A 12,374-nucleotide genomic window follows, 5' to 3' on the forward strand; every position below is an offset into this window, starting at 1 on the left:
TAAAAAATATTGAAAAACAAAAAAGTTAGAAAATACGTTTTTTTTAATTCGCTTGTCGTATGGACCGGAAGTACTGACGATGAACGAAAAGTCGCGTCCTGGAAAGTGAATATCATGATCTATAATCCATGAAAGTTTCAAATCGATATGTTTTACCGTTTTTGAGTTTAACCGTGGACAAAATGTCATTTTAAAATCAGGAAATGTCCCGTAACTTGGCACCAAAACGGAATTTCCAAAAAATCACTCAGATAGATCAAGTTCATGTTACGACACATCTTTTCTGAAAATTTCATGTAATTCTATCCAGCAGTCTTCGAGAAATCGCGTGCACAAAATTAGAAAGTCAAAAAAATAATAAGAATAATAATAATAAGAAACAATAGAATAACTATAAGGTCCTCCGTGAAGACGGAAGACCTTAATAATAGGAAACCGACGGAAAACAATAAGGTCTTCCGAAGGAAGTCGGAAGACCTTAATAATAAAAAGAAACAGTAGAATCACTATAAGGTCTTCCGTCTGAAACGGAAGACCTTAATAAAAGTGTAAAAAATATCATACATTTAGTGTAAAATGAAAACACCCACCTGCAGTACAGTAATATTTCTCTATAACTACAGATATATATGTAGCTTTTACATTAGGTATTTTATGTCATTTTTTGTACATTTTAAATATACGTTAAACACAACTGTATCAAACTAAATAAGGCATATGAAGCTTGGTCAGTTGAAGGACAGATGAGACTTCCTTAATAATAGAAAAGTTTTTCTAAGAGTTTGCCATTGAAGTTTTGCTACTGAAACATGTTTACACACAAAAAATTGAGGTACCTTACCATGCATTTCTGCAAGATACTATGAGGAGTTTTTCTTATATAATCCTTTGGAGAAGAAAAATAATTTTCCAATTCCAAATGTAGAAGTGTTTGGATTTTTAAAAAAACGTTTAGAAACTGGCGTATAAGTCAGAATGTAATTGAAATTTTGAATATTTTTCATATATACATTACGAAAATATACAAAACAGATTTTGAGGAACGTCTCGTCTGATCTTAAAAGAAATGGCACTAAAATGATAACATTCTTATTTTTCTGTAACAGTTCTTGAAGAAAACATTATATCAATTACATGTGTGTATCTGTGTGAGTCATTCCCACCGGTTAACTGAACTATAGTGCAAAATATGAAAACAGTAATACAGCTATTTGAAATCCTTATTTTTTGGTAATTGATAATTATCTAAGTGCAGTCTGATAAAATGTCCCGAAAGAATGAACGGTTTAGTTTCATCTACTGGATGTCTATGATTTCCTCATTTTCTATGGTTAGGATTGCCTTCAATGGCAATGAGCTGGTCAATTGCTCTTCTACTTCATCATTCAAGCAACCCAAATACTCTTCCATCAGGCTATTTGCTATTCTGTATGATGGATACAGCTCCCCATCATCCACAACCAAAAGCAGACTACTTTCTCCAACACTGAAGGCGATAATGGTTCTGACAACATCTACCTCCCTGGGGTTGTCTATGGGCTAAGAAATCCAAGTAATGAATATTACAGTTATAGTAATAAACCCAATTAACAACATTAAATCCAAACTTTTCAGTTTCTAACAATTAATATTAAAGAGAGATGAATATTTCCTATAAAATATCAAAGTTTCTTATAATTAATATCAGTCAAAAAAATATTATTTACCTCTATTTGGGTTCTTGTTGTTGTTGATAATGACTTTTCATTATTATACGATTGTACAACAACGTCTGTTATCTTTACATGCTGCCCAACCGAGATTGGTGAGGTGGAAAATTCACGCCACAGGGACACTTTACATTTCCCAGAATGATCTTTAAGGACAACTGCCTTGACCTTGACATCTCTTCCCCGAACAATGACAGTTCTAGTCATTTCCTCCTGTGAAATGTGATACATATTCATATTCAACAAAGTAGTATTATATGAAGGTAGTTAACAATTACTTGTGAAATCAAACAATAATATGTAAACAAAATGGTTATGATATAAAATAAAGTAAATTTTAAATACTTACAGCTACGACCTGTCCTCTAACTGTCATCATACTTTTGACTGGTGATTTCTCCACATCTAGTAGTGGAGATTCGGGAGATGTAGGTTGGACAGCAATCTCCATGGCAGACCTTTCAAGGTCTGCCGACACATTTACAGGTCCCGTTTTACAAACCCTGGACTTGGATGTGATGGTGATCGATGTGCCAGATTTGACAATGATGTTTATCAACATCACAGAGGCTCCCACTTCCATCAGTCTCACCTTGTCCATTTAACTGTACATTTAACGGCCATGGTGTTATCTGCTACACCCATTATGACTAACTGCTTTTCCTCTCCACTTGCGTTTATGTACTCTTTAATTCTGGATACACCGCAGACTTTGATGCTGACTGGTGGAATATAAGGTCTTCTAAAGTTGGCATCTGAAATCAGTATGTTATGAACCAAATGTAATTAACCATTGCTCATACATATATGTTAAATAGATGTAAAAATAAATATATAAATTAATTATATATTATATGCATTTAGTTCTGACAGTAAATTGTTGAAACAAATTGTACTAAAAAGGGGAAAAACCTGTATTCAGCACAGATTTATATAAATAGGTTTATGATCAGAATAATATGATTCTAAAGTGCCTATCATAGAAATTTCTTCATTGCTGACATTTGTGTATATTTGATCTAACGTAGTGCCATAATCAGTTGTAGGCTTATTTATTAATTGCCTTAATAAGTACCTTTTCACCACATATTCAACAAAAGACTGCATTTCAAATACACTTATATTAAAATCACCCATTATAATTGTTTGTTTTTGAAAATGTTCACATTTGTCAAATAATTTTTCAAAGACCTTTTTGTATGAATGAAGAACAGTTTTTTTTAGGAGGACAGTAAAGGAAACACAAAAACATCTCTTCATTTAGAACATTTAAATTGCCTATAACTAGTTCCATCCCCAGATAGTTAATATTTTGTAAATGTATTGCTGACTTATGGTACACTGCAATGCCATGATATGGTCGATTATCTGTGTCAATCATTTCCTCATCACACCTAAACAATTCATACCCAGCCAAGTCGTAATTTGATGAAAGATCTTTTGTCGATAAACGTGTTTCTGACAAAGCAAGAATGTCTAAAGCCTTTAAGGAAAATTCATTTCTTACATCAGAAATATGTTTGTGAAGATACCTAGTATTATGATACATTATCTTAAATCCTGGTTCATCATACAGTATAGGTATACTTAATTCAACTTTTGCATTCTATCTTAGTCTATACATTTCTTCCTCTACAGCACTAGAAACTTTAATATTTGCCTCGCAGAAATCAAAAAGGTACACTGAAGATAAATTCTGCACCCTACTTAAAGCAACATAATGCATGTGTCAAATTTTTGGGAACCCAAGTGAATGACTGTACTAGAGAGGGTACAACCCTGGGCTTTGTGTACAGTTTTAGCTGAAGCTAAAGTAATGGGAAATTGCCTTCTTGTGATTTGAAACGAATGATAATAATTATATTGAAATTTCCTTGTAACCTCTAAAATAGGTGTCCAGTGTTGTTGAATACAGTCTTTGTACAAGTGAGAAAACTGCCTTCTGCATTTTTTGCCAATATCAACATCATTAAGCAAAACCCAAACAATGCTACATCTATCAGAACCTTCAACTCTAAAATCTAATTTTTTATGGTGATCTATAGATGTTGAGTTTTTCACAATGGTGTTACGAGATATTGTAGGGCAATAGTTCGCAATCTGGCCTAGCATCAATTCCAAGATATTTATCTTTTGCTCTTTCGTAAGTCGACTCGCTTCGGGTATGTTATCGTCATCAACACTGGACCCGCGGTACGGTGTACTCTTTGTTTTTTTCTCCCACCAGGTTCCTGATACAAGGAATGGAGCAAAATTTTTGTCTAAGGAAAGGGTATACAACAAATTTTGACGCCAATTTTCAAACGAAGTTACTGTCTCAGTCTTTGTTAACTGTTAAGCACCACTGTTTTGGTGCACGTGGTGTGCTCGCCATACTGGAAAATCGGTCACAACCTCGAGAATAGAATATGCACTGTACCGTTCACAAATGCCAACAGGAGCAGCTCCGTTCCGATGTGACTTCTCTAAAAACCTAGAGTCGTGAGAAAGATACCGCTGCCACCACGTCTATAAAAGTGAGGTATAAGGTGTGAGAATTCACAACATGTGGATAGTACAAAGCGCGCACTCTTAATAATGCAGCCGAAAACGACGAAAATACACATAACAATATTACAAAGGTAGAAATAATATTTCCGGAGAGTGCCAATGTTTGGCGTAGAAAAAGTAGTGTGGCCTCTTGGTAAGTTACTTAGGAGAGTACAAACACACAGGCCCCTGACCTTACTTATTTTTCTTAAAATAAAATAAATAATACCCCTATCTATAACATTCTGAACCTTTCGTGACAGTATCTTTTTTAATTTCTAATGGAAGCAACTGTAATGACGTTTTTATTTCGTTAATTTAAACGTTTAGTTCCATTTTTTTCATACCGGAATAAAGGATTTTTCTCAAGCAATAATTTCTACGGGAAACGGGAGGGGGTTACATTGTTGTCCATAACACTAAACACCGTCTTAAATTTTAGTAAAAATTTTGTCTTAATTTTAAGATTTAGACTTAGCTAAGATCACGTACTTAGGTGGATCACAAAATTATCTTAGCAAAAACTTAGTAAAGATTTGTCTTAGCAAAAATCTTACCATAAAATCTTATTTGTCATAGTAACGAGGAACTCTACGGATTTAAAGGACGATGGGTCTGACCAGGATATCGAGGATCGCTAAAGAAGACGCTAAAAATCTAAACTATTTTACACTTTATAATTTTACTTTCACGTTCAGTAAAAAAATATATTATTTTGGTACATGTATCTCCATAATTATACATTTTTAATGGTTTGTTTTTTTTTTCATTTATAAAAGGTTGACAAATTTTAATTGGTTTTCTCTTTTATGGTATATATTTATTGGAAGAAAAATAATGGAATTTAACTGAATTAAAAAATAAAAATGGAAAAACTTGAGATATTCTACAAAATCTTGTAAAAAAAATAAATAGAAAATGAAGACATTATTTTTGTTGCAGCTAATCTGAGGGATATATCAATACATGAAATTAATTTCTTAAAGGGTTCCCTGGTGTGTTGGGATGTGTTCATGGAACGTTTATCCGGATCTGAACTCCCAATGAAAATGAACCTGATTACGTCAACAGAAAAGAATACCATTCCTTTAATGTCACAGTAATTATAATTTTTTATTTTTTTAAAATTAATTTTGAATGAAAATAGTGTTTTATTAAAAGAGGTAATAAATAAGTATATAATTCAATACGTGATAACATATTATATTTATATAATAAGATATGCAACAAATCTACTTATACAAAAATAACATTGATTTTAAAGAGATATAGTATATTGGAAAAATCAGCAAAATAAAAAAATTATTTCAAACATATTTCAGACTGGGTTGCAAAATGGCCAGGATCCTGTCATGATTCAAGAGTCTTTCGAGAAAGTGTTACCTGTCAGCAGGTTAAGAAGGGTAAATATTCCATGCAGTTAATAATTACATCTTTAAAGCTAAGAAAACCATTACCTACATTGTATAAAGTAATATATATGGATTTTTGCATATAATTTTAGGCTATATGCCTGACATCACAAAAGTCGTATCAGCCCTGCAGCGCTTATATGGATTTGTGGGGCTGAAATGCGGATCAACATCCCACCCCTGTTCTTGTTTGCAAGAATATGTAAAAATTCCTGCCTTTCAAGCAAATCAAGAATATACTCAGCATCTCATGACAAAGGGAAAACTTGATGAATAACTACAGACGCGCCAAAAGGTGAATATATTTAATGAATTTATCCATTTATGAATGAAGTAAATGAGAGAGGAAATAATACCAGTTGGTACTCGTGTGGACATTGTGACATTCTCCAAAGTCAAAGAGAATGTGTGTTATAAGGAATTCGAGCATTATACGGAAAGTTACATTTCATCTCTATGTCCGTGTATTTCACAGCATAGTAACTATATATGACAAAGTGAATTTGACATACTAGTAGTGTGTTTAAATAAAGTAGTTCTTGAAACAGCATATATTGCATTTTAACGATAAAAAGTGGACAGGCGTCCCAAGTTTTAATTAACAGAATAGAAGTTGTAAATTAATCATGATTTTATAAATATTAATTTTTCTTTGGAGTAAATAATTAAGTAAAACAAAATAAGAAATTCAACTTAAGAACTTACAACCATTTGGAAGTACTGAAATTCCTGTCGCTTTGGAACATATTTCAGCATTATAGAATGGTACACCTCGATTTATCCTTTGTGACAAAAATTATTGATATTTTAAAAATTCTTTTGTATTCGTTTGTCCATTACAATTGTGTGTGTCTTTGTGATGACGTTGCATAAATTGAAATATCGATGATTATTATCCCCTCGCGCAACTAGTTGCGGAGGGGATATAGCATCGCGAATGTGCGTATGTATGTGTGTTAGTGTGTTCGTTACCTTGTGGGCAAGATTGACAGAGAACCTTTGCATTTACCTTTCTCAGCGTTTACATACTTGTGTGGCAGCATAAAAGGAAGAAGCCTATTAATTTTCAAGTCCATTGATGAAATATTTCTTCAGATATCGCGTTTTTACTGCCTCGAAACCCTGACATTTGGTGTAGAGTGGTTTCGCGCCGATTACGTGTTCAACACAAAAACGACGATTTTTTCTATATGTATATGTAGGCCAATATTGAAATAATAAGGTAAGTTGTACATTTTCGAAGAATATATTCAACGACATCATTCCATCTTTCTACAACATGAATATAAGCATGCCTTAATCTCTGAAAAATTGGTATTTGAAAGTATCCTTCACAAGGGGATAGACCGCTGACCATGTGTACAAAACCAAACAAGTTCCTACTCTGAAGTTAGCTCGCAAGGTATTCGTAACATTTCGGAAATTTTCCATGTTCGAGAACAGAAATGACCGAGTATTCACGATTGGTTGCAATGGATAAAAATGAATACATTATGTTCATGAAGTAATGTCGTATGGATAAATCCCTGTAAAAGTACTGTTTTCCCTTTCACCATATCAGCAAACTTAGCTCAACAAAAACAAACCCCTACCGAGTACCTGTGAGTCATGAGATTCTTATAGAAAAATTAAAGAACTACAACTTTGATAAATTGTCAATTAAATTGTTTCACTCATATCTAAATAACAGGACACAATGTTCAAAAATTGGTACAACTTCTTCTGATGTCTTATCTGTCACAGCAGGAGTGCCAAGGATCAATATTAGGCCCCTTTTGTTTTTGTTGTATATTAATGACCTTCCCTTACATGTTAGTCATGCAAATATCGATATGTTTGCTGATGACGCAACTCTGCATATTTATGAAAATGATACATTTAGTATTGAAACGGCCCTAAATTCTGATTTAAAAAATATTGAAAAATGGTCCTTAGAAAATCAAATGGTTCTTAATATTTACAAAACACAATGTATGCTGATATCTGTTTCGAATGGATATGAAATCAGAACATTGTAATGAAAAATGATATACAGTTATCGGATAGTTAAAGGATACACATTCCGGCTGAGACTCCCGATTCATGTGTTGTTTTAGAGTGACCAGTACGTGCGTCTCTTTAGTCAATCTGACCGTACCATCATCCAGAAACTGATGCTGACTTAAAAGAAAATAATTGTCCTTTTCATCTTATCCATTCAGGAATCATGAATTGTGAAGCAGTAGACCTTTGTGAAGTTTGTTGTGTTTGTTAAGCCATAGGCTATGCGTATTCTTACTTTAATTTCTTCGTCTTGAAGTCTCCGACCGAAGTCACATGATTTTTTTAACTTGGTTTTCGATAGCATAAAGCTTACTTTTATCACAAAAAAAAAGCCAAATAGAATACAAAACTATGTAAATAAATTTAAAAGGTACACATCTGGTAGATCCATTATCGTCCTGTCTGCTACTTTGTAATATTCTTCGGACTGGTGAGATACTAGTACATGTATACAATTCTTCATGTTAAATCAAGAATATACAGATTTTTAGAAAGCATTTACTTGACAGCAATCTATAAAAATGTAATATATGATAGAGAAATTCCACTACCCCTTTAGTGTAATTAGCAAGCACTGGTCAAGAAATATTTGAAAACAGAAAATTGCACGTCAACTTAGAGAGAAGTTAATGAGTTTAGTATGAGGAGTAGCTGTAAGAGCATCGGTGCTATCTATATCTATAACATTAGTTTCGAACACGTTTGTTATCTAATTATTTCTTAATTAATATTTATAATACATAATTACGTAAAAATAGTCAGATATACGTTTTAAATTTACCACACTTGCTGACATTCTGCAAATGTCTTCAGAGAAATAATGAGCGGTCGAAAAGTTGAAATGCACGAAAAAACCCTTTGGTTCGAATGAGTTATGACCATAATAGGAAATATCCCTTGTTTCAGAGACAATCGCGATAACGGGGGATGAATCCTAACCTGACAAACAGAATGAGTATCGCTCATCAGGTAAATACCAATGTTGACTTACTGAAAATACACAGAAGATTTTCCTGATGCTTGGCGTTATATTTCTTCTATGGGTTGCCACATAATACTTAACTCATTACCCTTATGAAAGTTGCTACATTTTGGGCGTCTGATTTTCAACGATTTAAAAATGTTTGGTAAAAACGTTCCTCTCAGAATTTCAAGGTTTTTAGATGTCGGGCATGCGCAATCCTATTCATTGAACACTTAATGGATATAACAAATTACACATATAATAATGTCTGTCCCCGGTACTTTGTTATAAGCATGTTTTACTTTACCAATATAGCATATTAAGAATCTTCTATCCTCCTTTGAGGGCTCACATTTATCAATAGTTCTTTCATTATAGTCATGATTGATCTGATCCTGAATCTGTTCCTCCAAGTTGATCATGGGTTTCGCTTCGACACGATTAACAGATACAAATCGATTACTGGTATTGGAATGAATTCCAAGAGGTCCATTTATCACCCAGCCTACATGTAGGAAAGTTTTCACAGCGAATAGTCTATTATCAATACTATGTATCTAAATTTATAATCTATATAATATACATATGTAAAAAATAAAAAAAAATATTATCTATACAGATGTACAGCTGCAAATGTCACAAGATAAGCTACGCCATTCTAAAAACCTACACCGTTAACTGTCATTAAATTTTACCCAGTAGTATATATAAGAGGAGTTGCGGAAGGATATGGAAATACGAAACAGTATTCAATCTCAACGTCCATTAAACAAATATACAAAATAAGAGCAGAGCAAACACGGACCTCCGAAACACCAGAGGTGGGATCAGGTGCCATGGAGGAGTGAGCATCAAGGTCATTGTATCGACCATAGAATTTAAGAAATGATGACTTTAAACGAGACTGTTGATATTCTTGTTTCATCAACTTGCTTGTCAATAATTTACCTCGTTTAAGAAATTGTTCATACGTAGAGCATGCTCTTGCGTATCGAATCAACTGAGATATAAATACTCCGTATGCAGGTGATGAAGGTATATTGCTGCATAAGTAAGGGAAGTTGACGATAGAAAAGTTAAAGTCATCACGTTTATCATATAGTTTGGTTATTAGATTACCATTAGGGTCTTTTTCAAGTAAAATATCCAAGTATGAAGCAGTTGTGTTGGACTCTGTGGTATCTTTTATCTCAAGTTCACCAGGATATATCGTGTCGACGTAGGAATGGAAATTATCATTATTTATCGACAATACGTCGTCGATATATCTAAATGTCGAGTTGAAGGCCACAGCAAGTGTTTTTTTCTTTTCACGCAAAAGATTTTGCATAAATTCTGCTTCATATGAATATAAAAATAAGTCTGCTAATAACGGAGCGCAATTTGTACCCATGGGAATTCCAATTGATTGTTGGAATACCTGGTCTCCAAAAACCACATAGATATTGTCAATCAGAAACTCAAGCATCTTCTTGATGTCAACTTCAGAGTACTTATGTGTACAATCAGAATCTGTTTTAACAAAATAATTTTTCAAATGACCAATGACGAGGTAAGTAAACTTACGAGTTCCATTTTTGTTGAAGAAGCAGCTGTCAATGATATCAAAAAGCCTGGATTTTAATTTGTCGTGCGGAATTGTTGTGTATAAAGTTGAAAAGTCGTAAGTTTTTATGCTGTTGATTTTTGTAAAGTCTTGTGATTTCAAATTGTCCAAAAGTTCTTTAGAATTTTTAAGTATCCACATCTGATTTACACCACTTCTTGAATATATAGTTGTACAGTACTCTTGAAGTTTTTCCTTCACTACTGTCAATATTTTAGTGAGAAGTAACGAAAGAGGCTTGGTTGAACCTGCAATGTATCTTTGTTTGTAAGGATTCTTATTAAGTTTCGGAATCCAATATATATAAGGTAGTTCAAATTCATTTTGGCTCTGTGGAATATTAAAAGTATTCAAAACTGACAGGTGATTTTGAAGAATTTCTTCCTTAGAAAGAGTAGTATATGTATAAGTAGGATTACCACTCGTAGAATTAAATCCAAGTTCTTCTAAAATGCAATTAATATAATGAGCCTTACAAATGAAGACAATGTTGTTACCTGCTTTGTCGGCAGGAACCAGTACGTACTGATCGTGTAATCTATCTAATTCTTTTTTCACTTCTGGTTTATTGAACACAGAAGGATAGATGGTTTTCATTTTGCCCCTCAATCTCAAGCAAAATAACACTTAAGAGAACAATTGTCCATTTATCCTGAAAACAAGGCATAATCACAAAGGAATTTTTTAAGGAGCAAGAAATAATAGGTCATGATTCTGCGCACTACATCATCTGTTACAGAGAGTGGTGATATGGATTCAGTAAACCACAGTGTGGTAATCCGTAAAGTCGGATAACGACGCCACGTGATTTCGTTAATTCTACAGTAAAATTGAGTGACACACAGGAGGTATATACTACATGAAAAGAACAATATTTTGATACAGTGTTCGATAATGGTATGTATGGACTCAACCGTAACATCTAAAATGTGAAAATTTAGGAGGATGACAAACAACGGACAAATTTTGATCAGAAAACCTCACTTGAGCCCGCGACTTATAATGCATAATGGACAGATTTTGCCGGGTTTGCTGATATGAGTAGTTCTTGCTCCCTTCTCAATGTTGCCTTTGACATTGCTGAGGGTCTCAGCGTTAGTCATTCTTGCCTCCCGATACTGGTCTGCTAAGTGTGTCATCACAAGGAAAAATTATCACTAACGAGATGCGGGGTCTTCATTGTTTTCTGGAGTTACACCTCTCATCCCTCCCTCCCAAAACAACCGATATATGGGATATATTGTATATTGTTTAACGTCCCTCTCGAGAATTTGTCACTCATATGGAGACGTCACCGATAGATGGGAAGTATCTTCAATGTTGAAGGCTATGATGTCTTGATTCAAAGTTGTATATGCAGGCGCCTGTACTTTCTAAGAAGTAAAAATACAATAAAACAATGATATCTATTTAAATGAATAAATAAAAATGCAACAAGAGGAAGATAAATTGGATATCATTAGAAACGTGAACAAGGAAGATGTGTTTTGTCTTTTAATTGAAGAATTTTTATATCTTTCACTTTGAATGTTATGTTTCAACTAAGTACTATAAATATAAAATCTCACTTACTACAACTACATAGGGATTTGTGATGGATACAGATTTTTCATTATTGTAGGTTTGGACTTATATCAGATATATTAACATTTGTCTAATGCCATTTTTTAAGATGCTAGGTCACACCACAGAGAGACTTGTACTTCCCTGTATCATCCTTGATGGTGACCCCTTTGACCTTTGTGCCCCTGCCTTGGATCATCGAAACTATGGCATGCACCATTTTTTTGCGGCTTTTGTATGTCAAGATCCGTCTTCCTTGCAGATGCCGATAATGATCGCCACATTTCCTTATTGACTTTCTGTACCAGAAACATTTCACAGGTGTTTTTAATTTTTCATTAACTTCTTGTTTCTTCTCTTCATTTTGCTTAAGTTTTGTTTCCAGAAAATATAGCTTTCAAAAATTTCGCAAGCTCATCACCGATCGGCAGCCAAACTTATCCTTACCGTCAAATTGTTTAGATAACTTTTCCAAGTTGGAATTTTCAGACGGTTTTGCCGTTTCTTTAGACACTTTCTTCATCTTTTCTGGTGGTTTCTCATCAATC

At 33.6% G+C, this 12,374-nt stretch overlaps 1 pseudogene; it reads right to left on the reverse strand.

Moving 5' to 3' along the window:
• Window positions 1-1,052: 1,052 nt before the first annotated feature.
• Window positions 1,053-11,366, reverse strand: LOC134272631 (uncharacterized; annotated as a pseudogene).
• Between the last annotated feature and the right edge of the window lie 1,008 nt (window positions 11,367-12,374).

Source organism: Saccostrea cucullata, unplaced genomic scaffold (assembly GCF_032062105.1).
Source record: "Saccostrea cucullata isolate Sc308-1 unplaced genomic scaffold, CSIRO_AGI_Scuc_v1 ctg2148, whole genome shotgun sequence".
Taxonomy (NCBI): domain Eukaryota; kingdom Metazoa; phylum Mollusca; class Bivalvia; order Ostreida; family Ostreidae; genus Saccostrea; species Saccostrea cuccullata.